Here is a 24813-nt window from a genome sequence, read left to right as displayed (position 1 = left end):
CTGCGAAAAGGCAGCGCCGATTTTCAGCTGGCGAGTGTGATGACCAAATGATCATCACCCTGCGTGGAAGTTGACAGAAGGATCCGAACCCGACTCGTCGGGAAGCACTACAGCATTCACTCGGCAATGGCCATTAATATCTTGAATACACTGGTTAGAGAAAATGAAAGAAAATGTCCGATTGCCGATGCGTAACAACTTTGGCCCTTGTCAGTACTTGGGGGCGGGTGAGCGCATGGAAACACAGGGCAGTATTGCAGTTTTACTTCCTATTTTTGTTTCTCCTTTGTTTTCGGAGCTACAGCCCGATTCGGCCAGGGAGACGCCACCGTGAAATGAGGGGGCGTGCTGTGTGTCCATCGCCTCGCCTCGCCTCTCCTTACCTCTCTCAGTCGTTTCTCGTGCTTGTCGTTTTGATATAGGCCGATTTGAGAGCGTCAGCTCTCGCGTCAGCTGAGCAAAGTCGAGACAAGTCGAGACACACTAAGGGCTGGTATGCAGCGAGTAAGAGCGAAAAAACAATAGTTTAAGAGCGCGTGGCAAAAGTACTCATACGCGAAATTAAAAGCCTGCTGCGGTGGCCGGGAATCGAACCCGGATCAACTGCTTGGAAGGCAACTATGCTGACCATTACACCACCACCGCACAAGCGAGCGCCCCGCCACCGCGCTGAGTCGGCTTCCCGCCTGTCGGCAGCGGCCGAAGGTGATCGTACCCGGCAGGCGCATTTCGAGGCAGGCTAGGGGAGCACATCCAGACGCATTCGGACAGCGTATCCGCGCACATTTCGCATCCTTTGGCAAGAGTCGGCGCCGGCGGCGCAAGAGTACGCAGAGGACCGCGTTCTGGCGGCATCTTTAAGCAGTGCAGTGCAGGATTCAGCGTCTGCAGCATCTTCTCCACAGAATGCTACGGCGCTTGACGGCAGTCCCACTTTCCCTTGAGACATCTGCTCGGGAAGCAGCGTGAAGGTACCGCTGGCCCGAGCATCGGTGGTTCAGTGGTAGAATGCTCGCCTGCCACGCGGGCGGCCCGGGTTCGATTCCCGGCCGATGCATCATTTTGTTTTTTCTCCGGTAGGGGTGCTGCGTGTCTTTCGCACTCGAACTGCGTGAGCCATGAGAATGAACCGCGGGATTCCGTGTGGAAAGAACCAATCATGCAGCGCGGACGACTGCTCGTTTGGACTCCTGCGTGCTATTGTACATACTGGCGTCGGCCTAGCATCGCAAGTTGCCTGCCGCGCCGTGAATGCACGTGTAGCAACAGAAAAAATGAGCCAGGGAGTGCAGACTCTCTACCACTTGTATTCGGTACTTACCAAGATTCCAGAAGGTCTAACGATCGCCTGCCTCGGTAGCGCAGTAGGCAGCGCGTAAGTCTCATAATCTTAAGGTCGTGAGTTCGATCCTCACCCGGGGCATCTAATTTTCTGTGACTGAAGGTGGTGCTGTTGCTAGGGCGCCAACTTATTTCTTGTTTGTTATCCGCAACGTTTCAACGCTTCAGCGGGAAAATGTTTACTTCCTGTTATTGCTACATACAGCTTCCCTATTCCTCTTCTCCCAGCAGAGCATGAAGCCAAAAGCATTGCTCTGCGACGTTTGAGGTGCGCGCCTTGCCAGTCAGTATGTGCAAAGATGCTCGCAAAGAGAGCGACAATGCGACAAGCGACCGTACGAACGGTCGAATGAAACGGCCGCATCCGGTGTGGTCTAGTGGCTAGGATACCTGGCTTTCACCCAGGAGGCCCGGGTTCGATTCCCGGTACCGGAACGGAATTTTTTCCACACGAATCGTGACAAGTTTGAGCTGTCCGAGCGGCCGTTTCCCGTCCTGCTCGCAATATAGCTACTGTTTCGTGACCGTCAGCAGAATATAGACTAGGGAAGCAGACACACGACGACCATAGGAATGGTGTATGGCTTCATGCCACCTGATTCCAGCGTAGGGCTGAGCAACTGCATCTGCCGAGGCCCGTTAGCTCAGTTGGTTAGAGCGTCGTGCTAATAACGCGAAGGTCGTGGGTTCGATCCCCCCACGGGCCACTTCTCTTTTACTACTGCGAAAAGGCAGCGCCGATTTCAGCTGGCGAGTGTGATGACCAAATGATCATCACCCTGCGTGGAAGTTGACAGAGGATCCGAACCCGACTCGTCGGGAAGCACTACAGCATTCACTCGGCAATGGCCATAATATCTTGAATACACTGGTTAGAGAAAATGAAAGAAAATGTCCGATTGCCGATGCGTAACAACTTTGGCCCTTGTCAGTACTTGGGCGGGTGAGCGCATGGGAACACAGGGCAGTATTGGCAGTTTTACTTCCTATTTTTGTTTCTCCTTTGTTTTCGGAGCTACAGCCCGATTCGGCCAGGGAGACGCCACCGTGAAATGAAGGGGGCGTGCTGTGTGTCCATCGCCTCGCCTCGCCTCTCCTTACCTCTCTCAGTCGTTTCTCGTGCTTGTCGTTTTGATATAGGCCGATTTGAGAGCGTCAGCTCTCGCGTCAGCTGAGCAAAGTCGAGACAAGTCGAGACACACTAAGGGCTGGTATGCAGCGAGTAAGAGGGCGAAAAAACAATAGTTTAAGAGCGCGTGGCAAAAGTACTCATACGCGAAATTAAAAGCCTGCTGCGGTGGCCGGGAATCGAACCCGGATCAACTGCTTGGAAGGCAACTATGCTGACCATTACACCACCACCGCACAAGCGAGCGCCCCGCCACCGCGCTGAGTCGGCTTCCCGCCTGTCGGCAGCGGCCGAAGGTGATCGTACCCGGCAGGCGCATTTCGAGGCAGGCTAGGGGAGCACATCCAGACGCATTCGGACAGCGTATCCGCGCACATTTCGCATCCTTTGGCAAGAGTCGGCGCCGGCGGCGCAAGAGTACGCAGAGGACCGCGTTCTGGCGGCATCTTTAAGCAGTGCAGTGCAGGATTCAGCGTCTGCAGCATCTTCTCCACAGAATGCTACGGCGCTTGACGGCAGTCCCACTTTCCCTTGAGACATCTGCTCGGGAAGCAGCGTGAAGGTACCGCTGGCCCGAGCATCGGTGGTTCAGTGGTAGAATGCTCGCCTGCCACGCGGGCGGCCCGGGTTCGATTCCCGGCCGATGCATCATTTTGTTTTTTCTCCGGTAGGGGTGCTGCGTGTCTTTCGCACTCGAACTGCGTGAGCCATGAGAATGAACCGCGGGATTCCGTGTGGAAAGAACCAATCATGCAGCGCGGACGACTGCTCGTTTGGACTCCTGCGTGCTATTGTACATACTGGCGTCGGCCTAGCATCGCAAGTTGCCTGCCGCGCCGTGAATGCACGTGTAGCAACAGAAAAAATGAGCCAGGGAGTGCAGACTCTCTACCACTTGTATTCGGTACTTACCAAGATTCCAGAAGGTCTAACGATCGCCTGCCTCGGTAGCGCAGTAGGCAGCGCGTAAGTCTCATAATCTTAAGGTCGTGAGTTCGATCCTCACCCGGGGCATCTAATTTTCTGTGACTGAAGGTGGTGCTGTTGCTAGGGCGCCAACTTATTTCTTGTTTGTTATCCGCAACGTTTCAACGCTTCAGCGGGAAAATGTTTACTTCCTGTTATTGCTACATACAGCTTCCCTATTCCTCTTCTCCCAGCAGAGCATGAAGCCAAAAGCATTGCTCTGCGACGTTTGAGGTGCGCGCCTTGCCAGTCAGTATGTGCAAAGATGCTCGCAAAGAGAGCGACAATGCGACAAGCGACCGTACGAACGGTCGAATGAAACGGCCGCATCCGGTGTGGTCTAGTGGCTAGGATACCTGGCTTTCACCCAGGAGGCCCGGGTTCGATTCCCGGTACCGGAACGGAATTTTTTCCACACGAATCGTGACAAGTTTGAGCTGTCCGAGCGGCCGTTTCCCGTCCTGCTCGCAATATAGCTACTGTTTCGTGACCGTCAGCAGAATATAGACTAGGGAAGCAGACACACGACGACCATAGGAATGGTGTATGGCTTCATGCCACCTGATTCCAGCGTAGGGCTGAGCAACTGCATCTGCCGAGGCCCGTTAGCTCAGTTGGTTAGAGCGTCGTGCTAATAACGCGAAGGTCGTGGGTTCGATCCCCCCACGGGCCACTTCTCTTTTACTACTGCGAAAAGGCAGCGCCGATTTCAGCTGGCGAGTGTGATGACCAAATGATCATCACCCTGCGTGGAAGTTGACAGAGGATCCGAACCCGACTCGTCGGGAAGCACTACAGCATTCACTCGGCAATGGCCATAATATCTTGAATACACTGGTTAGAGAAAATGAAAGAAAATGTCCGATTGCCGATGCGTAACAACTTTGGCCCTTGTCAGTACTTGGGCGGGTGAGCGCATGGGAACACAGGGCAGTATTGGCAGTTTTACTTCCTATTTTTGTTTCTCCTTTGTTTTCGGAGCTACAGCCCGATTCGGCCAGGGAGACGCCACCGTGAAATGAAGGGGGCGTGCTGTGTGTCCATCGCCTCGCCTCGCCTCTCCTTACCTCTCTCAGTCGTTTCTCGTGCTTGTCGTTTTGATATAGGCCGATTTGAGAGCGTCAGCTCTCGCGTCAGCTGAGCAAAGTCGAGACAAGTCGAGACACACTAAGGGCTGGTATGCAGCGAGTAAGAGGGCGAAAAAACAATAGTTTAAGAGCGCGTGGCAAAAGTACTCATACGCGAAATTAAAAGCCTGCTGCGGTGGCCGGGAATCGAACCCGGATCAACTGCTTGGAAGGCAACTATGCTGACCATTACACCACCACCGCACAAGCGAGCGCCCCGCCACCGCGCTGAGTCGGCTTCCCGCCTGTCGGCAGCGGCCGAAGGTGATCGTACCCGGCAGGCGCATTTCGAGGCAGGCTAGGGGAGCACATCCAGACGCATTCGGACAGCGTATCCGCGCACATTTCGCATCCTTTGGCAAGAGTCGGCGCCGGCGGCGCAAGAGTACGCAGAGGACCGCGTTCTGGCGGCATCTTTAAGCAGTGCAGTGCAGGATTCAGCGTCTGCAGCATCTTCTCCACAGAATGCTACGGCGCTTGACGGCAGTCCCACTTTCCCTTGAGACATCTGCTCGGGAAGCAGCGTGAAGGTACCGCTGGCCCGAGCATCGGTGGTTCAGTGGTAGAATGCTCGCCTGCCACGCGGGCGGCCCGGGTTCGATTCCCGGCCGATGCATCATTTTGTTTTTTCTCCGGTAGGGGTGCTGCGTGTCTTTCGCACTCGAACTGCGTGAGCCATGAGAATGAACCGCGGGATTCCGTGTGGAAAGAACCAATCATGCAGCGCGGACGACTGCTCGTTTGGACTCCTGCGTGCTATTGTACATACTGGCGTCGGCCTAGCATCGCAAGTTGCCTGCCGCGCCGTGAATGCACGTGTAGCAACAGAAAAAATGAGCCAGGGAGTGCAGACTCTCTACCACTTGTATTCGGTACTTACCAAGATTCCAGAAGGTCTAACGATCGCCTGCCTCGGTAGCGCAGTAGGCAGCGCGTAAGTCTCATAATCTTAAGGTCGTGAGTTCGATCCTCACCCGGGGCATCTAATTTTCTGTGACTGAAGGTGGTGCTGTTGCTAGGGCGCCAACTTATTTCTTGTTTGTTATCCGCAACGTTTCAACGCTTCAGCGGGAAAATGTTTACTTCCTGTTATTGCTACATACAGCTTCCCTATTCCTCTTCTCCCAGCAGAGCATGAAGCCAAAAGCATTGCTCTGCGACGTTTGAGGTGCGCGCCTTGCCAGTCAGTATGTGCAAAGATGCTCGCAAAGAGAGCGACAATGCGACAAGCGACCGTACGAACGGTCGAATGAAACGGCCGCATCCGGTGTGGTCTAGTGGCTAGGATACCTGGCTTTCACCCAGGAGGCCCGGGTTCGATTCCCGGTACCGGAACGGAATTTTTTCCACACGAATCGTGACAAGTTTGAGCTGTCCGAGCGGCCGTTTCCCGTCCTGCTCGCAATATAGCTACTGTTTCGTGACCGTCAGCAGAATATAGACTAGGGAAGCAGACACACGACGACCATAGGAATGGTGTATGGCTTCATGCCACCTGATTCCAGCGTAGGGCTGAGCAACTGCATTTGCCGAGGCCCGTTAGCTCAGTTGGTTAGAGCGTCGTGCTAATAACGCGAAGGTCGTGGGTTCGATCCCCCCACGGGCCACTTCTCTTTTACTACTGCGAAAAGGCAGCGCCGATTTCAGCTGGCGAGTGTGATGACCAAATGATCATCACCCTGCGTGGAAGTTGACAGAGGATCCGAACCCGACTCGTCGGGAAGCACTACAGCATTCACTCGGCAATGGCCATAATATCTTGAATACACTGGTTAGAGAAAATGAAAGAAAATGTCCGATTGCCGATGCGTAACAACTTTGGCCCTTGTCAGTACTTGGGCGGGTGAGCGCATGGGAACACAGGGCAGTATTGGCAGTTTTACTTCCTATTTTTGTTTCTCCTTTGTTTTCGGAGCTACAGCCCGATTCGGCCAGGGAGACGCCACCGTGAAATGAAGGGGGCGTGCTGTGTGTCCATCGCCTCGCCTCGCCTCTCCTTACCTCTCTCAGTCGTTTCTCGTGCTTGTCGTTTTGATATAGGCCGATTTGAGAGCGTCAGCTCTCGCGTCAGCTGAGCAAAGTCGAGACAAGTCGAGACACACTAAGGGCTGGTATGCAGCGAGTAAGAGGGCGAAAAAACAATAGTTTAAGAGCGCGTGGCAAAAGTACTCATACGCGAAATTAAAAGCCTGCTGCGGTGGCCGGGAATCGAACCCGGATCAACTGCTTGGAAGGCAACTATGCTGACCATTACACCACCACCGCACAAGCGAGCGCCCCGCCACCGCGCTGAGTCGGCTTCCCGCCTGTCGGCAGCGGCCGAAGGTGATCGTACCCGGCAGGCGCATTTCGAGGCAGGCTAGGGGAGCACATCCAGACGCATTCGGACAGCGTATCCGCGCACATTTCGCATCCTTTGGCAAGAGTCGGCGCCGGCGGCGCAAGAGTACGCAGAGGACCGCGTTCTGGCGGCATCTTTAAGCAGTGCAGTGCAGGATTCAGCGTCTGCAGCATCTTCTCCACAGAATGCTACGGCGCTTGACGGCAGTCCCACTTTCCCTTGAGACATCTGCTCGGGAAGCAGCGTGAAGGTACCGCTGGCCCGAGCATCGGTGGTTCAGTGGTAGAATGCTCGCCTGCCACGCGGGCGGCCCGGGTTCGATTCCCGGCCGATGCATCATTTTGTTTTTTCTCCGGTAGGGGTGCTGCGTGTCTTTCGCACTCGAACTGCGTGAGCCATGAGAATGAACCGCGGGATTCCGTGTGGAAAGAACCAATCATGCAGCGCGGACGACTGCTCGTTTGGACTCCTGCGTGCTATTGTACATACTGGCGTCGGCCTAGCATCGCAAGTTGCCTGCCGCGCCGTGAATGCACGTGTAGCAACAGAAAAAATGAGCCAGGGAGTGCAGACTCTCTACCACTTGTATTCGGTACTTACCAAGATTCCAGAAGGTCTAACGATCGCCTGCCTCGGTAGCGCAGTAGGCAGCGCGTAAGTCTCATAATCTTAAGGTCGTGAGTTCGATCCTCACCCGGGGCATCTAATTTTCTGTGACTGAAGGTGGTGCTGTTGCTAGGGCGCCAACTTATTTCTTGTTTGTTATCCGCAACGTTTCAACGCTTCAGCGGGAAAATGTTTACTTCCTGTTATTGCTACATACAGCTTCCCTATTCCTCTTCTCCCAGCAGAGCATGAAGCCAAAAGCATTGCTCTGCGACGTTTGAGGTGCGCGCCTTGCCAGTCAGTATGTGCAAAGATGCTCGCAAAGAGAGCGACAATGCGACAAGCGACCGTACGAACGGTCGAATGAAACGGCCGCATCCGGTGTGGTCTAGTGGCTAGGATACCTGGCTTTCACCCAGGAGGCCCGGGTTCGATTCCCGGTACCGGAACGGAATTTTTTCCACACGAATCGTGACAAGTTTGAGCTGTCCGAGCGGCCGTTTCCCGTCCTGCTCGCAATATAGCTACTGTTTCGTGACCGTCAGCAGAATATAGACTAGGGAAGCAGACACACGACGACCATAGGAATGGTGTATGGCTTCATGCCACCTGATTCCAGCGTAGGGCTGAGCAACTGCATCTGCCGAGGCCCGTTAGCTCAGTTGGTTAGAGCGTCGTGCTAATAACGCGAAGGTCGTGGGTTCGATCCCCCCACGGGCCACTTCTCTTTTACTACTGCGAAAAGGCAGCGCCGATTTCAGCTGGCGAGTGTGATGACCAAATGATCATCACCCTGCGTGGAAGTTGACAGAGGATCCGAACCCGACTCGTCGGGAAGCACTACAGCATTCACTCGGCAATGGCCATAATATCTTGAATACACTGGTTAGAGAAAATGAAAGAAAATGTCCGATTGCCGATGCGTAACAACTTTGGCCCTTGTCAGTACTTGGGCGGGTGAGCGCATGGGAACACAGGGCAGTATTGGCAGTTTTACTTCCTATTTTTGTTTCTCCTTTGTTTTCGGAGCTACAGCCCGATTCGGCCAGGGAGACGCCACCGTGAAATGAAGGGGGCGTGCTGTGTGTCCATCGCCTCGCCTCGCCTCTCCTTACCTCTCTCAGTCGTTTCTCGTGCTTGTCGTTTTGATATAGGCCGATTTGAGAGCGTCAGCTCTCGCGTCAGCTGAGCAAAGTCGAGACAAGTCGAGACACACTAAGGGCTGGTATGCAGCGAGTAAGAGGGCGAAAAAACAATAGTTTAAGAGCGCGTGGCAAAAGTACTCATACGCGAAATTAAAAGCCTGCTGCGGTGGCCGGGAATCGAACCCGGATCAACTGCTTGGAAGGCAACTATGCTGACCATTACACCACCACCGCACAAGCGAGCGCCCCGCCACCGCGCTGAGTCGGCTTCCCGCCTGTCGGCAGCGGCCGAAGGTGATCGTACCCGGCAGGCGCATTTCGAGGCAGGCTAGGGGAGCACATCCAGACGCATTCGGACAGCGTATCCGCGCACATTTCGCATCCTTTGGCAAGAGTCGGCGCCGGCGGCGCAAGAGTACGCAGAGGACCGCGTTCTGGCGGCATCTTTAAGCAGTGCAGTGCAGGATTCAGCGTCTGCAGCATCTTCTCCACAGAATGCTACGGCGCTTGACGGCAGTCCCACTTTCCCTTGAGACATCTGCTCGGGAAGCAGCGTGAAGGTACCGCTGGCCCGAGCATCGGTGGTTCAGTGGTAGAATGCTCGCCTGCCACGCGGGCGGCCCGGGTTCGATTCCCGGCCGATGCATCATTTTGTTTTTTCTCCGGTAGGGGTGCTGCGTGTCTTTCGCACTCGAACTGCGTGAGCCATGAGAATGAACCGCGGGATTCCGTGTGGAAAGAACCAATCATGCAGCGCGGACGACTGCTCGTTTGGACTCCTGCGTGCTATTGTACATACTGGCGTCGGCCTAGCATCGCAAGTTGCCTGCCGCGCCGTGAATGCACGTGTAGCAACAGAAAAAATGAGCCAGGGAGTGCAGACTCTCTACCACTTGTATTCGGTACTTACCAAGATTCCAGAAGGTCTAACGATCGCCTGCCTCGGTAGCGCAGTAGGCAGCGCGTAAGTCTCATAATCTTAAGGTCGTGAGTTCGATCCTCACCCGGGGCATCTAATTTTCTGTGACTGAAGGTGGTGCTGTTGCTAGGGCGCCAACTTATTTCTTGTTTGTTATCCGCAACGTTTCAACGCTTCAGCGGGAAAATGTTTACTTCCTGTTATTGCTACATACAGCTTCCCTATTCCTCTTCTCCCAGCAGAGCATGAAGCCAAAAGCATTGCTCTGCGACGTTTGAGGTGCGCGCCTTGCCAGTCAGTATGTGCAAAGATGCTCGCAAAGAGAGCGACAATGCGACAAGCGACCGTACGAACGGTCGAATGAAACGGCCGCATCCGGTGTGGTCTAGTGGCTAGGATACCTGGCTTTCACCCAGGAGGCCCGGGTTCGATTCCCGGTACCGGAACGGAATTTTTTCCACACGAATCGTGACAAGTTTGAGCTGTCCGAGCGGCCGTTTCCCGTCCTGCTCGCAATATAGCTACTGTTTCGTGACCGTCAGCAGAATATAGACTAGGGAAGCAGACACACGACGACCATAGGAATGGTGTATGGCTTCATGCCACCTGATTCCAGCGTAGGGCTGAGCAACTGCATTTGCCGAGGCCCGTTAGCTCAGTTGGTTAGAGCGTCGTGCTAATAACGCGAAGGTCGTGGGTTCGATCCCCCCACGGGCCACTTCTCTTTTACTACTGCGAAAAGGCAGCGCCGATTTCAGCTGGCGAGTGTGATGACCAAATGATCATCACCCTGCGTGGAAGTTGACAGAGGATCCGAACCCGACTCGTCGGGAAGCACTACAGCATTCACTCGGCAATGGCCATAATATCTTGAATACACTGGTTAGAGAAAATGAAAGAAAATGTCCGATTGCCGATGCGTAACAACTTTGGCCCTTGTCAGTACTTGGGCGGGTGAGCGCATGGGAACACAGGGCAGTATTGGCAGTTTTACTTCCTATTTTTGTTTCTCCTTTGTTTTCGGAGCTACAGCCCGATTCGGCCAGGGAGACGCCACCGTGAAATGAAGGGGGCGTGCTGTGTGTCCATCGCCTCGCCTCGCCTCTCCTTACCTCTCTCAGTCGTTTCTCGTGCTTGTCGTTTTGATATAGGCCGATTTGAGAGCGTCAGCTCTCGCGTCAGCTGAGCAAAGTCGAGACAAGTCGAGACACACTAAGGGCTGGTATGCAGCGAGTAAGAGGGCGAAAAAACAATAGTTTAAGAGCGCGTGGCAAAAGTACTCATACGCGAAATTAAAAGCCTGCTGCGGTGGCCGGGAATCGAACCCGGATCAACTGCTTGGAAGGCAACTATGCTGACCATTACACCACCACCGCACAAGCGAGCGCCCCGCCACCGCGCTGAGTCGGCTTCCCGCCTGTCGGCAGCGGCCGAAGGTGATCGTACCCGGCAGGCGCATTTCGAGGCAGGCTAGGGGAGCACATCCAGACGCATTCGGACAGCGTATCCGCGCACATTTCGCATCCTTTGGCAAGAGTCGGCGCCGGCGGCGCAAGAGTACGCAGAGGACCGCGTTCTGGCGGCATCTTTAAGCAGTGCAGTGCAGGATTCAGCGTCTGCAGCATCTTCTCCACAGAATGCTACGGCGCTTGACGGCAGTCCCACTTTCCCTTGAGACATCTGCTCGGGAAGCAGCGTGAAGGTACCGCTGGCCCGAGCATCGGTGGTTCAGTGGTAGAATGCTCGCCTGCCACGCGGGCGGCCCGGGTTCGATTCCCGGCCGATGCATCATTTTGTTTTTTCTCCGGTAGGGGTGCTGCGTGTCTTTCGCACTCGAACTGCGTGAGCCATGAGAATGAACCGCGGGATTCCGTGTGGAAAGAACCAATCATGCAGCGCGGACGACTGCTCGTTTGGACTCCTGCGTGCTATTGTACATACTGGCGTCGGCCTAGCATCGCAAGTTGCCTGCCGCGCCGTGAATGCACGTGTAGCAACAGAAAAAATGAGCCAGGGAGTGCAGACTCTCTACCACTTGTATTCGGTACTTACCAAGATTCCAGAAGGTCTAACGATCGCCTGCCTCGGTAGCGCAGTAGGCAGCGCGTAAGTCTCATAATCTTAAGGTCGTGAGTTCGATCCTCACCCGGGGCATCTAATTTTCTGTGACTGAAGGTGGTGCTGTTGCTAGGGCGCCAACTTATTTCTTGTTTGTTATCCGCAACGTTTCAACGCTTCAGCGGGAAAATGTTTACTTCCTGTTATTGCTACATACAGCTTCCCTATTCCTCTTCTCCCAGCAGAGCATGAAGCCAAAAGCATTGCTCTGCGACGTTTGAGGTGCGCGCCTTGCCAGTCAGTATGTGCAAAGATGCTCGCAAAGAGAGCGACAATGCGACAAGCGACCGTACGAACGGTCGAATGAAACGGCCGCATCCGGTGTGGTCTAGTGGCTAGGATACCTGGCTTTCACCCAGGAGGCCCGGGTTCGATTCCCGGTACCGGAACGGAATTTTTTCCACACGAATCGTGACAAGTTTGAGCTGTCCGAGCGGCCGTTTCCCGTCCTGCTCGCAATATAGCTACTGTTTCGTGACCGTCAGCAGAATATAGACTAGGGAAGCAGACACACGACGACCATAGGAATGGTGTATGGCTTCATGCCACCTGATTCCAGCGTAGGGCTGAGCAACTGCATTTGCCGAGGCCCGTTAGCTCAGTTGGTTAGAGCGTCGTGCTAATAACGCGAAGGTCGTGGGTTCGATCCCCCCACGGGCCACTTCTCTTTTACTACTGCGAAAAGGCAGCGCCGATTTCAGCTGGCGAGTGTGATGACCAAATGATCATCACCCTGCGTGGAAGTTGACAGAGGATCCGAACCCGACTCGTCGGGAAGCACTACAGCATTCACTCGGCAATGGCCATAATATCTTGAATACACTGGTTAGAGAAAATTTCCGATTGCCGATGCGTAACAACTTTGGCCCTTGTCAGTACTTGGGCGGGTGAGCGCATGGGAACACAGGGCAGTATTGGCAGTTTTACTTCCTATTTTTGTTTCTCCTTTGTTTTCGGAGCTACAGCCCGATTCGGCCAGGGAGACGCCACCGTGAAATGAAGGGGGCGTGCTGTGTGTCCATCGCCTCGCCTCGCCTCTCCTTACCTCTCTCAGTCGTTTCTCGTGCTTGTCGTTTTGATATAGGCCGATTTGAGAGCGTCAGCTCTCGCGTCAGCTGAGCAAAGTCGAGACAAGTCGAGACACACTAAGGGCTGGTATGCAGCGAGTAAGAGGGCGAAAAAACAATAGTTTAAGAGCGCGTGGCAAAAGTACTCATACGCGAAATTAAAAGCCTGCTGCGGTGGCCGGGAATCGAACCCGGATCAACTGCTTGGAAGGCAACTATGCTGACCATTACACCACCACCGCACAAGCGAGCGCCCCGCCACCGCGCTGAGTCGGCTTCCCGCCTGTCGGCAGCGGCCGAAGGTGATCGTACCCGGCAGGCGCATTTCGAGGCAGGCTAGGGGAGCACATCCAGACGCATTCGGACAGCGTATCCGCGCACATTTCGCATCCTTTGGCAAGAGTCGGCGCCGGCGGCGCAAGAGTACGCAGAGGACCGCGTTCTGGCGGCATCTTTAAGCAGTGCAGTGCAGGATTCAGCGTCTGCAGCATCTTCTCCACAGAATGCTACGGCGCTTGACGGCAGTCCCACTTTCCCTTGAGACATCTGCTCGGGAAGCAGCGTGAAGGTACCGCTGGCCCGAGCATCGGTGGTTCAGTGGTAGAATGCTCGCCTGCCACGCGGGCGGCCCGGGTTCGATTCCCGGCCGATGCATCATTTTGTTTTTTCTCCGGTAGGGGTGCTGCGTGTCTTTCGCACTCGAACTGCGTGAGCCATGAGAATGAACCGCGGGATTCCGTGTGGAAAGAACCAATCATGCAGCGCGGACGACTGCTCGTTTGGACTCCTGCGTGCTATTGTACATACTGGCGTCGGCCTAGCATCGCAAGTTGCCTGCCGCGCCGTGAATGCACGTGTAGCAACAGAAAAAATGAGCCAGGGAGTGCAGACTCTCTACCACTTGTATTCGGTACTTACCAAGATTCCAGAAGGTCTAACGATCGCCTGCCTCGGTAGCGCAGTAGGCAGCGCGTAAGTCTCATAATCTTAAGGTCGTGAGTTCGATCCTCACCCGGGGCATCTAATTTTCTGTGACTGAAGGTGGTGCTGTTGCTAGGGCGCCAACTTATTTCTTGTTTGTTATCCGCAACGTTTCAACGCTTCAGCGGGAAAATGTTTACTTCCTGTTATTGCTACATACAGCTTCCCTATTCCTCTTCTCCCAGCAGAGCATGAAGCCAAAAGCATTGCTCTGCGACGTTTGAGGTGCGCGCCTTGCCAGTCAGTATGTGCAAAGATGCTCGCAAAGAGAGCGACAATGCGACAAGCGACCGTACGAACGGTCGAATGAAACGGCCGCATCCGGTGTGGTCTAGTGGCTAGGATACCTGGCTTTCACCCAGGAGGCCCGGGTTCGATTCCCGGTACCGGAACGGAATTTTTTCCACACGAATCGTGACAAGTTTGAGCTGTCCGAGCGGCCGTTTCCCGTCCTGCTCGCAATATAGCTACTGTTTCGTGACCGTCAGCAGAATATAGACTAGGGAAGCAGACACACGACGACCATAGGAATGGTGTATGGCTTCATGCCACCTGATTCCAGCGTAGGGCTGAGCAACTACATCTGCCGAGGCCCGTTAGCTCAGTTGGTTAGAGCGTCGTGCTAATAACGCGAAGGTCGTGGGTTCGATCCCCCCACGGGCCACTTCTCTTTTACTACTGCGAAAAGGCAGCGCCGATTTCAGCTGGCGAGTGTGATGACCAAATGATCATCACCCTGCGTGGAAGTTGACAGAGGATCCGAACCCGACTCGTCGGGAAGCACTACAGCATTCACTCGGCAATGGCCATAATATCTTGAATACACTGGTTAGAGAAAATGAAAGAAAATGTCCGATTGCCGATGCGTAACAACTTTGGCCCTTGTCAGTACTTGGGCGGGTGAGCGCATGGGAACACAGGGCAGTATTGGCAGTTTTACTTCCTATTTTTGTTTCTCCTTTGTTTTCGGAGCTACAGCCCGATTCGGCCAGGGAGACGCCACCGTGAAATGAAGGGGGCGTGCTGTGTGTCCATCGCCTCGCCTCGCCTCTCCTTACCTCTCTCAGTCGTTTCTCGTGCTTGTCGTTTTGATATAGGCCGATTTGAGAGCGTCAGCTCTCGCGTCAGCTGAGCAAAGTCGAGACAAGTCGAGACACACTAAGGGCTGGTATGCAGCGAGTAAGAGGGCGAAAAAACAATAGTTTAAGAGCGCGTGGCAAAAGTACTCATACGCGAAATTAAAAGCCTGCTGCGGTGGCCGGGAATCGAACCCGGATCAACTGCTTGGAAGGCAACTATGCTGACCATTACACCACCACCGCACAAGCGAGCGCCCCGCCACCGCGCTGAGTCGGCTTCCCGCCTGTCGGCAGCGGCCGAAGGTGATCGTACCCGGCAGGCGCATTTCGAGGCAGGCTAGGGGAGCACATCCAGACGCATTCGGACAGCGTATCCGCGCACATTTCGCATCCTTTGGCAAGAGTCGGCGCCGGCGGCGCAAGAGTACGCAGAGGACCGCGTTCTGGCGGCATCTTTAAGCAGTGCAGTGCAGGATTCAGCGTCTGCAGCATCTTCTCCACAGAATGCTACGGCGCTTGACGGCAGTCCCACTTTCCCTTGAGACATCTGCTCGGGAAGCAGCGTGAAGGTACCGCTGGCCCGAGCATCGGTGGTTCAGTGGTAGAATGCTCGCCTGCCACGCGGGCGGCCCGGGTTCGATTCCCGGCCGATGCATTATTTTGTTTTTTCTCCGGTAGGGGTGCTGCGTGTCTTTCGCACTCGAACTGCGTGAGCCATGAGAATGAACCGCGGGATTCCGTGTGGAAAGAACCAATCATGCAGCGCGGACGACTGCTCGTTTGGACTCCTGCGTGCTATTGTACATACTGGCGTCGGCCTAGCATCGCAAGTTGCCTGCCGCGCCGTGAATGCACGTGTAGCAACAGAAAAAATGAGCCAGGGAGTGCAGACTCTCTACCACTTGTATTCGGTACTTACCAAGATTCCAGAAGGTCTAACGATCGCCTGCCTCGGTAGCGCAGTAGGCAGCGCGTAAGTCTCGTAATCTTAAGGTCGTGAGTTCGATCCTCACCCGGGGCATCTAATTTTCTGTGACTGAAGGTGGTGCTGTTGCTAGGGCGCCAACTTATTTCTTGTTTGTTATCCGCAACGTTTCAACGCTTCAGCGGGAAAATGTTTACTTCCTGTTATTGCTACATACAGCTTCCCTATTCCTCTTCTCCCAGCAGAGCATGAAGCCAAAAGCATTGCTCTGCGACGTTTGAGGTGCGCGCCTTGCCAGTCAGTATGTGCAAAGATGCTCGCAAAGAGAGCGACAATGCGACAAGCGACCGTACGAACGGTCGAATGAAACGGCCGCATCCGGTGTGGTCTAGTGGCTAGGATACCTGGCTTTCACCCAGGAGGCCCGGGTTCGATTCCCGGTACCGGAACGGAATTTTTTCCACACGAATCGTGACAAGTTTGAGCTGTCCGAGCGGCCGTTTCCCGTCCTGCTCGCAATATAGCTACTGTTTCGTGACCGTCAGCAGAATATAGACTAGGGAAGCAGACACACGACGACCATAGGAATGGTGTATGGCTTCATGCCACCTGATTCCAGCGTAGGGCTGAGCAACTGCATCTGCCGAGGCCCGTTAGCTCAGTTGGTTAGAGCGTCGTGCTAATAACGCGAAGGTCGTGGGTTCGATCCCCCCACGGGCCACTTCTCTTTTACTACTGCGAAAAGGCAGCGCCGATTTCAGCTGGCGAGTGTGATGACCAAATGATCATCACCCTGCGTGGAAGTTGACAGAGGATCCGAACCCGACTCGTCGGGAAGCACTACAGCATTCACTCGGCAATGGCCATAATATCTTGAATACACTGGTTAGAGAAAATTTCCGATTGCCGATGCGTAACAACTTTGGCCCTTGTCAGTACTTGGGCGGGTGAGCGCATGGGAACACAGGGCAGTATTGGCAGTTTTACTTCCTATTTTTGTTTCTCCTTTGTTTTCGGAGCTACAGCCCGATTCGGCCAGGGAGACGCCACCGTGAAATGAAGGGGGCGTGCTGTGTGTCCATCGCCTCGCCTCGCCTCTCCTTACCTCTCTCAGTCGTTTCTCGTGCTTGTCGTTTTGATATAGGCCGATTTGAGAGCGTCAGCTCTCGCGTCAGCTGAGCAAAGTCGAGACAAGTCGAGACACACTAAGGGCTGGTATGCAGCGAGTAAGAGGGCGAAAAAACAATAGTTTAAGAGCGCGTGGCAAAAGTACTCATACGCGAAATTAAAAGCCTGCTGCGGTGGCCGGGAATCGAACCCGGATCAACTGCTTGGAAGGCAACTATGCTGACCATTACACCACCACCGCACAAGCGAGCGCCCCGCCACCGCGCTGAGTCGGCTTCCCGCCTGTCGGCAGCGGCCGAAGGTGATCGTACCCGGCAGGCGCATTTCGAGGCAGGCTAGGGGAGCACATCCAGACGCATTCGGACAGCGTATCCGCGCACATTTCGCATCCTTTGGCAAGAGTCGGCGCCGGCGGCGCAAGAGTACGCAGAGGACCGCGTTCTGGCGGCATCTTTAAGCAGTGCAGTGCAGGATTCAGCGTCTGCAGCATCTTCTCCACAGAATGCTACGGCGCTTGACGGCAGTCCCACTTTCCCTTGAGACATCTGCTCGGGAAGCAGCGTGAAGGTACCGCTGGCCCGAGCATCGGTGGTTCAGTGGTAGAATGCTCGCCTGCCACGCGGGCGGCCCGGGTTCGATTCCCGGCCGATGCATCATTTTGTTTTTTCTCCGGTAGGGGTGCTGCGTGTCTTTCGCACTCGAACTGCGTGAGCCATGAGAATGAACCGCGGGATTCCGTGTGGAAAGAACCAATCATGCAGCGCGGACGACTGCTCGTTTGGACTCCTGCGTGCTATTGTACATACTGGCGTCGGCCTAGCATCGCAAGTTGCCTGCCGCGCCGTGAATGCACGTGTAGCAACAGAAAAAATGAGCCAGGGAGTGCAGACTCTCTACCACTTGTATTCGGTACTTACCAAGATTCCAGAAGGTCTAACGATCGCCTGCCTCGGTAGCGCAGTAGGCAGCGCGTAAGTCTCATAATCTTAAGGTCGTGAGTTCGATCCTCACCCGGGGCATCTAATTTTCTGTGACTGAAGGTGGTGCTGTTGCTAGGGCGCCAACTTATTTCTTGTTTGTTATCCGCAACGTTTCAACGCTTCAGCGGGAAAATGTTTACTTCCTGTTATTGCTACATACAGCTTCCCTATTCCTCTTCTCCCAGCAGAGCATGAAGCCAAAAGCATTGCTCTGCGACGTTTGAGGTGCGCGCCTTGCCAGTCAGTATGTGCAAAGATGCTCGCAAAGAGAGCGACAATGCGACAAGCGACCGTACGAACGGTCGAATGAAACGGCCGCATCCGGTGTGGTCTAGTGGCTAGGATACCTGGCTTTCACCCAGGAGGCCCGGGTTCGATTCCCGGTACCGGAACGGAATTTTTTCCACACGAATCGTGACAAGTTTGAGCTGTCCGAGCGGCCGTTTCCCGTCCTGCTCGCAATATAGCTACTGTTTCGTGACCGTCAGCAGAATATAGACTAGGGAAGCAGACACACGACGACCATAGGAATGGTGTATGGCTTCATGCCACCTGATTCCAGCGTAGGGCTGAGCAACTGCATCTGCCGAGGCCCGTTAGCTCAGTTGGTTAGAGCGTCGTGCTAATAACCCGAAGGTCGTGGGTTCGATCCCCCCACGGGCCACTTCTCTTTTACTACTGCGAAAAGGCAGCGCCGATTTCAGCTGGCGAGTGTGATGACCAAATGATCATCACCCTGCGTGGAAGTTGACAGAGGATCCGAACCCGACTCGTCGGGAAGCACTACAGCATTCACTCGGCAATGGCCATAATATCTTGAATACACTGGTTAGAGAAAATGAAAGAAAATGTCCGATTGCCGATGCGTAACAACTTTGGCCCTTGTCAGTACTTGGGCGGGTGAGCGCATGGGAACACAGGGCAGTATCGGCAGTTTTACTTCCTATTTTTGTTTCTCCTTTGTTTTCGGAGCTACAGCCCGATTCGGCCAGGGAGACGCCACCGTGAAATGAAGGGGGCGTGCTGTGTGTCCATCGCCTCGCCTCGCCTCTCCTTACCTCTCTCAGTCGTTTCTCGTGCTTGTCGTTTTGATATAGGCCGATTTGAGAGCGTCAGCTCTCGCGTCAGCTGAGCAAAGTCGAGACAAGTCGAGACACACTAAGGGCTGGTATGCAGCGAGTAAGAGGGCGAAAAAACAATAGTTTAAGAGCGCGTGGCAAAAGTACTCATACGCGAAATTAAAAGCCTGCTGCGGTGGCCGGGAATCGAACCCGGATCAACTGCTTGGAAGGCAACTATGCTGACCATTACACCACCACCGCACAAGCGAGCGCCCCGCCACCGCGCTGAGTCGGCTTCCCGCCTGTCGGCAGCGGCCGAAGGTGATCGTACCCGGCAGGCGCATTTCGAGGCAGGCTAGGGGAGCACATCCAGACGCATTCGGACAGCGTATCCGCGCACATTTCGCATCCTTTGGCAAGAGTCGGCGCCGGCGGCGCAAGAGTACGCAGAGGACCGCGTTCTGGCGGCATCTTTAAGCAGTGCAGTGCAGGATTCAGCGTCTGCAGCATCTTCTCCACAGAATGCTACGGCGCTTGACGGCAGTCCCACTTTCCCTTGAGACATCTGCTCGGGAAGCAGCGTGAAGGTACCGCTGGCCCGAGCATCGGTGGTTCAGTGGTAGAATGCTCGCCTGCCACGCGGGCGGCCCGGGTTCGATTCCCGGCCGATGCATCATTTTGTTTTTTCTCCGGTAGGGGTGCTGCGTGTCTTTCGCACTCGAACTGCGTGAGCCATGAGAATGAACCGCGGGATTCCGTGTGGAAAGAACCAATCATGCAGCGCGGACGACTGCTCGTTTGGACTCCTGCGTGCTATTGTACATACTGGCGTCGGCCTAGCATCGCAAGTTGCCTGCCGCGCCGTGAATGCACGTGTAGCAACAGAAAAAATGAGCCAGGGAGTGCAGACTCTCTACCACTTGTATTCGGTACTTACCAAGATTCCAGAAGGTCTAACGATCGCCTGCCTCGGTAGCGCAGTAGGCAGCGCGTAAGTCTCATAATCTTAAGGTCGTGAGTTCGATCCTCACCCGGGGCATCTAATTTTCTGTGACTGAAGGTGGTGCTGTTGCTAGGGCGCCAACTTATTTCTTGTTTGTTATCCGCAACGTTTCAACGCTTCAGCGGGAAAATGTTTACTTCCTGTTATTGCTACATACAGCTTCCCTATTCCTCTTCTCCCAGCAGAGCATGAAGCCAAAAGCATTGCTCTGCGACGTTTGAGGTGCGCGCCTTGCCAGTCAGTATGTGCAAAGATGCTCGCAAAGAGAGCGACAATGCGACAAGCGACCGTACGAACGGTCGAATGAAACGGCCGCGTCCGGTGTGGTCTAGTGGCTAGGATACCTGGCTTTCACCCAGGAGGCCCGGGTTCGATTCCCGGTACCGGAACGGAATTTTTTCCACACGAATCGTGACAAGTTTGAGCTGTCCGAGCGGCCGTTTCCCGTCCTGCTCGCAATATAGCTACTGTTTCGTGACCGTCAGCAGAATATAGACTAGGGAAGCAGACACACGACGACCATAGGAATGGTGTATGGCTTCATGCCACCTGATTCCAGCGTAGGGCTGAGCAACTGCATCTGCCGAGGCCCGTTAGCTCAGTTGGTTAGAGCGTCGTGCTAATAACGCGAAGGTCGTGGGTTCGATCCCCCCACGGGCCACTTCTCTTTTACTACTGCGAAAAGGCAGCGCCGATTTCAGCTGGCGAGTGTGATGACCAAATGATCATCACCCTGCGTGGAAGTTGACAGAGGATCCGAACCCGACTCGTCGGGAAGCACTACAGCATTCACTCGGCAATGGCCATAATATCTTGAATACACTGGTTAGAGAAAATGAAAGAAAATGTCCGATTGCCGATGCGTAACAACTTTGGCCCTTGTCAGTACTTGGGCGGGTGAGCGCATGGGAACACAGGGCAGTATTGGCAGTTTTACTTCCTATTTTTGTTTCTCCTTTGTTTTCGGAGCTACAGCCCGATTCGGCCAGGGAGACGCCACCGTGAAATGAAGGGGGCGTGCTGTGTGTCCATCGCCTCGCCTCGCCTCTCCTTACCTCTCTCAGTCGTTTCTCGTGCTTGTCGTTTTGATATAGGCCGATTTGAGAGCGTCAGCTCTCGCGTCAGCTGAGCAAAGTCGAGACAAGTCGAGACACACTAAGGGCTGGTATGCAGCGAGTAAGAGGGCGAAAAAACAATAGTTTAAGAGCGCGTGGCAAAAGTACTCATACGCGAAATTAAAAGCCTGCTGCGGTGGCCGGGAATCGAACCCGGATCAACTGCTTGGAAGGCAACTATGCTGACCATTACACCACCACCGCACAAGCGAGCGCCCCGCCACCGCGCTGAGTCGGCTTCCCGCCTGTCGGCAGCGGCCGAAGGTGATCGTACCCGGCAGGCGCATTTCGAGGCAGGCTAGGGGAGCACATCCAGACGCATTCGGACAGCGTATCCGCGCACATTTCGCATCCTTTGGCAAGAGTCGGCGCCGGCGGCGCAAGAGTACGCAGAGGACCGCGTTCTGGCGGCATCTTTAAGCAGTGCAGTGCAGGATTCAGCGTCTGCAGCATCTTCTCCACAGAATGCTACGGCGCTTGACGGCAGTCCCACTTTCCCTTGAGACATCTGCTCGGGAAGCAGCGTGAAGGTACCGCTGGCCCGAGCATCGGTGGTTCAGTGGTAGAATGCTCGCCTGCCACGCGGGCGGCCCGGGTTCGATTCCCGGCCGATGCATCATTTTGTTTTTTCTCCGGTAGGGGTGCTGCGTGTCTTTCGCACTCGAACTGCGTGAGCCATGAGAATGAACCGCGGGATTCCGTGTGGAAAGAACCAATCATGCAGCGCGGACGACTGCTCGTTTGGACTCCTGCGTGCTATTGTACATACTGGCGTCGGCCTAGCATCGCAAGTTGCCTGCCGCGCCGTGAATGCACGTGTAGCAACAGAAAAAATGAGCCAGGGAGTGCAGACTCTCTACCACTTGTATTCGGTACTTACCAAGATTCCAGAAGGTCTAACGATCGCCTGCCTCGGTAGCGCAGTAGGCAGCGCGTAAGTCTCATAATCTTAAGGTCGTGAGTTCGATCCTCACCCGGGGCATCTAATTTTCTGTGACTGAAGGTGGTGCTGTTGCTAGGGCGCCAACTTATTTCTTGTTTGTTATCCGCAACGTTTCAACGCTTCAGCGGGAAAATGTTTACTTCCTGTTATTGCTACATACAGCTTCCCTATTCCTCTTCTCCCAGCAGAGCATGAAGCCAAAAGCATTGCTCTGCGACGTTTGAGGTGCGCGCCTTGCCAGTCAGTATGTGCAAAGATGCTCGCAAAGAGAGCGACAATGCGACAAGCGACCGTACGAACGGTCGAATGAAACGGCCGCATCCGGTGTGGTCTAGTGGCTAGGATACCTGGCTTTCACCCAGGAGGCCCGGGTTCGATTCCCGGTACCGGAACGGGATTTTTTCCACACGAATCGTGACAAGTTTGAGCTGTCCGAGCGGCCGTTTCCCGTCCTGCTCGCAATATAGCTACTGTTTCGTGACCGTCAGCAGAATATAGACTAGGGAAGCAGACACACGACGACCATAGGAATGGTGTATGGCTTCATGCCACCTGATTCCAGCGTAGGGCTGAGCAACTGCATCTGCCGAGGCCCGTTAGCTCAGTTGGTTAGAGCGTCGTGCTAATAACGCGAAGGTCGTGGGTTCGATCCCCCCACGGGCCACTTCTCTTTTACTACTGCGAAAAGGCAGCGCCGATTTCAGCTGGCGAGTGTGATGACCAAATGATCATCACCCTGCGTGGAAGTTGACAGAGGATCCGAACCCGACTCGTCGGGAAGCACTACAGCATTCACTCGGCAATGGCCATAATATCTTGAATACACTGGTTAGAGAAAATGAAAGAAAATGTCCGATTGCCGATGCGTAACAACTTTGGCCCTTGTCAGTACTTGGGCGGGTGAGCGCATGGGAACACAGGGCAGTATTGGCAGTTTTACTTCCTATTTTTGTTTCTCCTTTGTTTTCGGAGCTACAGCCCGATTCGGCCAGGGAGACGCCACCGTGAAATGAAGGGGGCGTGCTGTGTGTCCATCGCCTCGCCTCGCCTCTCCTTACCTCTCTCAGTCGTTTCTCGTGCTTGTCGTTTTGATATAGGCCGATTTGAGAGCGTCAGCTCTCGCGTCAGCTGAGCAAAGTCGAGACAAGTCGAGACACACTAAGGGCTGGTATGCAGCGAGTAAGAGGGCGAAAAAACAATAGTTTAAGAGCGCGTGGCAAAAGTACTCATACGCGAAATTAAAAGCCTGCTGCGGTGGCCGGGAATCGAACCCGGATCAACTGCTTGGAAGGCAACTATGCTGACCATTACACCACCACCGCACAAGCGAGCGCCCCGCCACCGCGCTGAGTCGGCTTCCCGCCTGTCGGCAGCGGCCGAAGGTGATCGTACCCGGCAGGCGCATTTCGAGGCAGGCTAGGGGAGCACATCCAGACGCATTCGGACAGCGTATCCGCGCACATTTCGCATCCTTTGGCAAGAGTCGGCGCCGGCGGCGCAAGAGTACGCAGAGGACCGCGTTCTGGCGGCATCTTTAAGCAGTGCAGTGCAGGATTCAGCGTCTGCAGCATCTTCTCCACAGAATGCTACGGCGCTTGACGGCAGTCCCACTTTCCCTTGAGACATCTGCTCGGGAAGCAGCGTGAAGGTACCGCTGGCCCGAGCATCGGTGGTTCAGTGGTAGAATGCTCGCCTGCCACGCGGGCGGCCCGGGTTCGATTCCCGGCCGATGCATCATTTTGTTTTTTCTCCGGTAGGGGTGCTGCGTGTCTTTCGCACTCGAACTGCGTGAGCCATGAGAATGAACCGCGGGATTCCGTGTGGAAAGAACCAATCATGCAGCGCGGACGACTGCTCGTTTGGACTCCTGCGTGCTATTGTACATACTGGCGTCGGCCTAGCATCGCAAGTTGCCTGCCGCGCCGTGAATGCACGTGTAGCAACAGAAAAAATGAGCCAGGGAGTGCAGACTCTCTACCACTTGTATTCGGTACTTACCAAGATTCCAGAAGGTCTAACGATCGCCTGCCTCGGTAGCGCAGTAGGCAGCGCGTAAGTCTCATAATCTTAAGGTCGTGAGTTCGATCCTCACCCGGGGCATCTAATTTTCTGTGACTGAAGGTGGTGCTGTTGCTAGGGCGCCAACTTATTTCTTGTTTGTTATCCGCAACGTTTCAACGCTTCAGCGGGAAAATGTTTACTTCCTGTTATTGCTACATACAGCTTCCCTATTCCTCTTCTCCCAGCAGAGCATGAAGCCAAAAGCATTGCTCTGCGACGTTTGAGGTGCGCGCCTTGCCAGTCAGTATGTGCAAAGATGCTCGCAAAGAGAGCGACAATGCGACAAGCGACCGTACGAACGGTCGAATGAAACGGCCGCATCCGGTGTGGTCTAGTGGCTAGGATACCTGGCTTTCACCCAGGAGGCCCGGGTTCGATTCCCGGTACCGGAACGGAATTTTTTCCACACGAATCGTGACAAGTTTGAGCTGTCCGAGCGGCCGTTTCCCGTCCTGCTCGCAATATAGCTACTGTTTCGTGACCGTCAGCAGAATATAGACTAGGGAAGCAGACACACGACGACCATAGGAATGGTGTATGGCTTCATGCCACCTGATTCCAGCGTAGGGCTGAGCAACTGCATCTGCCGAGGCCCGTTAGCTCAGTTGGTTAGAGCGTCGTGCTAATAACGCGAAGGTCGTGGGTTCGATCCCCCCACGGGCCACTTCTCTTTTACTACTGCGAAAAGGCAGCGCCGATTTCAGCTGGCGAGTGTGATGACCAAATGATCATCACCCTGCGTGGAAGTTGACAGAGGATCCGAACCCGACTCGTCGGG

At 54.6% G+C, this 24813-nt stretch overlaps 60 non-coding genes across 60 annotated transcripts; 48 read left to right on the top strand and 12 right to left on the bottom strand.

Moving 5' to 3' along the window:
- Window positions 1–573: 573 nt before the first annotated feature.
- Window positions 574–645, bottom strand: Trnag-ucc. Its single transcript has one exon. It is a non-coding gene; the product is annotated as a tRNA-Gly (tRNA).
- Window positions 646–986: 341 nt separating this feature from the next.
- On the top strand, window positions 987–1057 carry Trnag-gcc. The gene has a single exon. It is a non-coding gene; the product is annotated as a tRNA-Gly (tRNA).
- A 293-nt stretch (window positions 1058–1350) lies between these two features.
- Window positions 1351–1423, top strand: Trnam-cau. Its single transcript has one exon. It is a non-coding gene; the product is annotated as a tRNA-Met (tRNA).
- Window positions 1424–1704: 281 nt separating this feature from the next.
- On the top strand, window positions 1705–1776 carry Trnae-uuc. The gene has a single exon. It is a non-coding gene; the product is annotated as a tRNA-Glu (tRNA).
- A 198-nt stretch (window positions 1777–1974) lies between these two features.
- On the top strand, window positions 1975–2048 carry Trnai-aau. Its single transcript has one exon. It is a non-coding gene; the product is annotated as a tRNA-Ile (tRNA).
- Window positions 2049–2634: 586 nt separating this feature from the next.
- On the bottom strand, window positions 2635–2706 carry Trnag-ucc. The gene has a single exon. It is a non-coding gene; the product is annotated as a tRNA-Gly (tRNA).
- A 341-nt stretch (window positions 2707–3047) lies between these two features.
- On the top strand, window positions 3048–3118 carry Trnag-gcc. Its single transcript has one exon. It is a non-coding gene; the product is annotated as a tRNA-Gly (tRNA).
- Window positions 3119–3411: 293 nt separating this feature from the next.
- Window positions 3412–3484, top strand: Trnam-cau. Its single transcript has one exon. It is a non-coding gene; the product is annotated as a tRNA-Met (tRNA).
- A 281-nt stretch (window positions 3485–3765) lies between these two features.
- On the top strand, window positions 3766–3837 carry Trnae-uuc. The gene has a single exon. It is a non-coding gene; the product is annotated as a tRNA-Glu (tRNA).
- Window positions 3838–4035: 198 nt separating this feature from the next.
- Trnai-aau lies at window positions 4036–4109 on the top strand. The gene has a single exon. It is a non-coding gene; the product is annotated as a tRNA-Ile (tRNA).
- Window positions 4110–4695: 586 nt separating this feature from the next.
- Trnag-ucc lies at window positions 4696–4767 on the bottom strand. The gene has a single exon. It is a non-coding gene; the product is annotated as a tRNA-Gly (tRNA).
- A 341-nt stretch (window positions 4768–5108) lies between these two features.
- On the top strand, window positions 5109–5179 carry Trnag-gcc. The gene has a single exon. It is a non-coding gene; the product is annotated as a tRNA-Gly (tRNA).
- Window positions 5180–5472: 293 nt separating this feature from the next.
- Trnam-cau lies at window positions 5473–5545 on the top strand. The gene has a single exon. It is a non-coding gene; the product is annotated as a tRNA-Met (tRNA).
- A 281-nt stretch (window positions 5546–5826) lies between these two features.
- Window positions 5827–5898, top strand: Trnae-uuc. Its single transcript has one exon. It is a non-coding gene; the product is annotated as a tRNA-Glu (tRNA).
- A 198-nt stretch (window positions 5899–6096) lies between these two features.
- On the top strand, window positions 6097–6170 carry Trnai-aau. The gene has a single exon. It is a non-coding gene; the product is annotated as a tRNA-Ile (tRNA).
- Window positions 6171–6756: 586 nt separating this feature from the next.
- On the bottom strand, window positions 6757–6828 carry Trnag-ucc. Its single transcript has one exon. It is a non-coding gene; the product is annotated as a tRNA-Gly (tRNA).
- Window positions 6829–7169: 341 nt separating this feature from the next.
- Trnag-gcc lies at window positions 7170–7240 on the top strand. Its single transcript has one exon. It is a non-coding gene; the product is annotated as a tRNA-Gly (tRNA).
- Window positions 7241–7533: 293 nt separating this feature from the next.
- Window positions 7534–7606, top strand: Trnam-cau. Its single transcript has one exon. It is a non-coding gene; the product is annotated as a tRNA-Met (tRNA).
- A 281-nt stretch (window positions 7607–7887) lies between these two features.
- Window positions 7888–7959, top strand: Trnae-uuc. Its single transcript has one exon. It is a non-coding gene; the product is annotated as a tRNA-Glu (tRNA).
- Window positions 7960–8157: 198 nt separating this feature from the next.
- On the top strand, window positions 8158–8231 carry Trnai-aau. Its single transcript has one exon. It is a non-coding gene; the product is annotated as a tRNA-Ile (tRNA).
- Window positions 8232–8817: 586 nt separating this feature from the next.
- Trnag-ucc lies at window positions 8818–8889 on the bottom strand. Its single transcript has one exon. It is a non-coding gene; the product is annotated as a tRNA-Gly (tRNA).
- Window positions 8890–9230: 341 nt separating this feature from the next.
- Trnag-gcc lies at window positions 9231–9301 on the top strand. Its single transcript has one exon. It is a non-coding gene; the product is annotated as a tRNA-Gly (tRNA).
- Window positions 9302–9594: 293 nt separating this feature from the next.
- Window positions 9595–9667, top strand: Trnam-cau. Its single transcript has one exon. It is a non-coding gene; the product is annotated as a tRNA-Met (tRNA).
- Window positions 9668–9948: 281 nt separating this feature from the next.
- On the top strand, window positions 9949–10020 carry Trnae-uuc. The gene has a single exon. It is a non-coding gene; the product is annotated as a tRNA-Glu (tRNA).
- A 198-nt stretch (window positions 10021–10218) lies between these two features.
- Window positions 10219–10292, top strand: Trnai-aau. Its single transcript has one exon. It is a non-coding gene; the product is annotated as a tRNA-Ile (tRNA).
- A 586-nt stretch (window positions 10293–10878) lies between these two features.
- Window positions 10879–10950, bottom strand: Trnag-ucc. Its single transcript has one exon. It is a non-coding gene; the product is annotated as a tRNA-Gly (tRNA).
- Window positions 10951–11291: 341 nt separating this feature from the next.
- On the top strand, window positions 11292–11362 carry Trnag-gcc. The gene has a single exon. It is a non-coding gene; the product is annotated as a tRNA-Gly (tRNA).
- A 293-nt stretch (window positions 11363–11655) lies between these two features.
- Window positions 11656–11728, top strand: Trnam-cau. The gene has a single exon. It is a non-coding gene; the product is annotated as a tRNA-Met (tRNA).
- Window positions 11729–12009: 281 nt separating this feature from the next.
- Trnae-uuc lies at window positions 12010–12081 on the top strand. The gene has a single exon. It is a non-coding gene; the product is annotated as a tRNA-Glu (tRNA).
- Window positions 12082–12279: 198 nt separating this feature from the next.
- Trnai-aau lies at window positions 12280–12353 on the top strand. The gene has a single exon. It is a non-coding gene; the product is annotated as a tRNA-Ile (tRNA).
- A 576-nt stretch (window positions 12354–12929) lies between these two features.
- Trnag-ucc lies at window positions 12930–13001 on the bottom strand. Its single transcript has one exon. It is a non-coding gene; the product is annotated as a tRNA-Gly (tRNA).
- A 341-nt stretch (window positions 13002–13342) lies between these two features.
- Trnag-gcc lies at window positions 13343–13413 on the top strand. The gene has a single exon. It is a non-coding gene; the product is annotated as a tRNA-Gly (tRNA).
- Window positions 13414–13706: 293 nt separating this feature from the next.
- Window positions 13707–13779, top strand: Trnam-cau. Its single transcript has one exon. It is a non-coding gene; the product is annotated as a tRNA-Met (tRNA).
- Window positions 13780–14060: 281 nt separating this feature from the next.
- On the top strand, window positions 14061–14132 carry Trnae-uuc. Its single transcript has one exon. It is a non-coding gene; the product is annotated as a tRNA-Glu (tRNA).
- Window positions 14133–14330: 198 nt separating this feature from the next.
- Trnai-aau lies at window positions 14331–14404 on the top strand. Its single transcript has one exon. It is a non-coding gene; the product is annotated as a tRNA-Ile (tRNA).
- Window positions 14405–14990: 586 nt separating this feature from the next.
- Window positions 14991–15062, bottom strand: Trnag-ucc. The gene has a single exon. It is a non-coding gene; the product is annotated as a tRNA-Gly (tRNA).
- A 341-nt stretch (window positions 15063–15403) lies between these two features.
- On the top strand, window positions 15404–15474 carry Trnag-gcc. Its single transcript has one exon. It is a non-coding gene; the product is annotated as a tRNA-Gly (tRNA).
- Window positions 15475–15767: 293 nt separating this feature from the next.
- Trnat-cgu lies at window positions 15768–15840 on the top strand. Its single transcript has one exon. It is a non-coding gene; the product is annotated as a tRNA-Thr (tRNA).
- Window positions 15841–16121: 281 nt separating this feature from the next.
- On the top strand, window positions 16122–16193 carry Trnae-uuc. Its single transcript has one exon. It is a non-coding gene; the product is annotated as a tRNA-Glu (tRNA).
- A 198-nt stretch (window positions 16194–16391) lies between these two features.
- On the top strand, window positions 16392–16465 carry Trnai-aau. Its single transcript has one exon. It is a non-coding gene; the product is annotated as a tRNA-Ile (tRNA).
- Window positions 16466–17041: 576 nt separating this feature from the next.
- Trnag-ucc lies at window positions 17042–17113 on the bottom strand. Its single transcript has one exon. It is a non-coding gene; the product is annotated as a tRNA-Gly (tRNA).
- A 341-nt stretch (window positions 17114–17454) lies between these two features.
- Trnag-gcc lies at window positions 17455–17525 on the top strand. Its single transcript has one exon. It is a non-coding gene; the product is annotated as a tRNA-Gly (tRNA).
- Window positions 17526–17818: 293 nt separating this feature from the next.
- On the top strand, window positions 17819–17891 carry Trnam-cau. The gene has a single exon. It is a non-coding gene; the product is annotated as a tRNA-Met (tRNA).
- Window positions 17892–18172: 281 nt separating this feature from the next.
- Window positions 18173–18244, top strand: Trnae-uuc. The gene has a single exon. It is a non-coding gene; the product is annotated as a tRNA-Glu (tRNA).
- A 198-nt stretch (window positions 18245–18442) lies between these two features.
- Trnai-aau lies at window positions 18443–18516 on the top strand. Its single transcript has one exon. It is a non-coding gene; the product is annotated as a tRNA-Ile (tRNA).
- Window positions 18517–19102: 586 nt separating this feature from the next.
- Window positions 19103–19174, bottom strand: Trnag-ucc. Its single transcript has one exon. It is a non-coding gene; the product is annotated as a tRNA-Gly (tRNA).
- A 341-nt stretch (window positions 19175–19515) lies between these two features.
- Window positions 19516–19586, top strand: Trnag-gcc. The gene has a single exon. It is a non-coding gene; the product is annotated as a tRNA-Gly (tRNA).
- A 293-nt stretch (window positions 19587–19879) lies between these two features.
- Window positions 19880–19952, top strand: Trnam-cau. The gene has a single exon. It is a non-coding gene; the product is annotated as a tRNA-Met (tRNA).
- Window positions 19953–20233: 281 nt separating this feature from the next.
- Window positions 20234–20305, top strand: Trnae-uuc. Its single transcript has one exon. It is a non-coding gene; the product is annotated as a tRNA-Glu (tRNA).
- A 198-nt stretch (window positions 20306–20503) lies between these two features.
- Window positions 20504–20577, top strand: Trnai-aau. Its single transcript has one exon. It is a non-coding gene; the product is annotated as a tRNA-Ile (tRNA).
- Window positions 20578–21163: 586 nt separating this feature from the next.
- On the bottom strand, window positions 21164–21235 carry Trnag-ucc. Its single transcript has one exon. It is a non-coding gene; the product is annotated as a tRNA-Gly (tRNA).
- A 341-nt stretch (window positions 21236–21576) lies between these two features.
- Trnag-gcc lies at window positions 21577–21647 on the top strand. Its single transcript has one exon. It is a non-coding gene; the product is annotated as a tRNA-Gly (tRNA).
- Window positions 21648–21940: 293 nt separating this feature from the next.
- Trnam-cau lies at window positions 21941–22013 on the top strand. The gene has a single exon. It is a non-coding gene; the product is annotated as a tRNA-Met (tRNA).
- A 281-nt stretch (window positions 22014–22294) lies between these two features.
- On the top strand, window positions 22295–22366 carry Trnae-uuc. Its single transcript has one exon. It is a non-coding gene; the product is annotated as a tRNA-Glu (tRNA).
- Window positions 22367–22564: 198 nt separating this feature from the next.
- Window positions 22565–22638, top strand: Trnai-aau. The gene has a single exon. It is a non-coding gene; the product is annotated as a tRNA-Ile (tRNA).
- A 586-nt stretch (window positions 22639–23224) lies between these two features.
- Trnag-ucc lies at window positions 23225–23296 on the bottom strand. The gene has a single exon. It is a non-coding gene; the product is annotated as a tRNA-Gly (tRNA).
- A 341-nt stretch (window positions 23297–23637) lies between these two features.
- Trnag-gcc lies at window positions 23638–23708 on the top strand. The gene has a single exon. It is a non-coding gene; the product is annotated as a tRNA-Gly (tRNA).
- A 293-nt stretch (window positions 23709–24001) lies between these two features.
- On the top strand, window positions 24002–24074 carry Trnam-cau. The gene has a single exon. It is a non-coding gene; the product is annotated as a tRNA-Met (tRNA).
- A 281-nt stretch (window positions 24075–24355) lies between these two features.
- Trnae-uuc lies at window positions 24356–24427 on the top strand. The gene has a single exon. It is a non-coding gene; the product is annotated as a tRNA-Glu (tRNA).
- A 198-nt stretch (window positions 24428–24625) lies between these two features.
- Window positions 24626–24699, top strand: Trnai-aau. The gene has a single exon. It is a non-coding gene; the product is annotated as a tRNA-Ile (tRNA).
- Window positions 24700–24813: the final 114 nt, after the last annotated feature.

The sequence above is a fragment of the Schistocerca americana genome, unplaced genomic scaffold (assembly GCF_021461395.2).
Source record: "Schistocerca americana isolate TAMUIC-IGC-003095 unplaced genomic scaffold, iqSchAmer2.1 HiC_scaffold_133, whole genome shotgun sequence".
NCBI lineage: Eukaryota > Metazoa > Arthropoda > Insecta > Orthoptera > Acrididae > Schistocerca > Schistocerca americana.
Note: the sequence above shows the minus strand (reverse complement) of the source record. Positions and strands in the feature narration are given on the sequence as shown.